Source organism: Orycteropus afer, unplaced genomic scaffold (genome assembly GCF_000298275.1).
Source record: "Orycteropus afer afer isolate SDZICR_OR568_19922 unplaced genomic scaffold, OryAfe1.0 scaffold00316, whole genome shotgun sequence".
In the NCBI taxonomy this organism is placed as follows: domain Eukaryota; kingdom Metazoa; phylum Chordata; class Mammalia; order Tubulidentata; family Orycteropodidae; genus Orycteropus; species Orycteropus afer.
The window spans coordinates 1993902-1994726 of NW_006921903.1; positions in this window are offsets into that span (position 1 = coordinate 1993902).

Consider the following 825-nt stretch of genomic DNA (forward strand, 5'->3'; position numbering starts at 1 on the left):
CATCACAAAGGATGTTTCAAGATCTGTCCTGAAGTACAATGCTGTCAGTGATAGGATAATATCCATACACATACAAGGAAGACCCATTAATACAACTATTATTCAAATTTATGTACCAACCACCAAAGTCAAAGATGAGGAAATTGAAGACTTTTATCAACTTCTGCAGTCAGAAATTGACCGAACATGCAATCAGGATGTGTTATTTATCACTGGTCACTGGAATACAAAAGTTGTAAATAAAGAAGAATCACAGGTAGTTGGAAAATTTGGCCTTGGTGAGAGAAATAATGCTGGAATTTGCATGTGGAATTTTGCAAGACCAATGACTTGTTCACTGTAAACACCTTTTTTCAACAACACAAATGGAAATGGCAGCTCTACACATGGAGTTCACCAGATGGAACACAAAGGAATCAGATTGACTACATCTGTGGCAAGAGATGAAGCAAAAGCTCAATATCTTCAGCCAAAACCAGGCCAGGGGCTGATTGTGGAAAAGACCATCAACTGCTCATATGCAAGTTCAACTTGAAGTTAAAGACAATTAAGACAAGTCCACAAGAGCCAAAATATGATATAGAATATATCCCTCCTGAATTTAGAGACCATCTAAAGAATAGATTCGATGCATTGAAAACCAATGACCGGAAAACAGATGAATTGTGGGATGACATCAAGACTATTATCCACAAAGAAAGCAAGAGGTCACTAAAAAGACAAAAGAAGAAGACAAGACCAAAATGGATGACAGAAGAGACTCTGAAACTTGCCCTTGAGTGGAGAGTAGCTAAAGCAAATGGAAGAAATGACAAGATAAAAGAA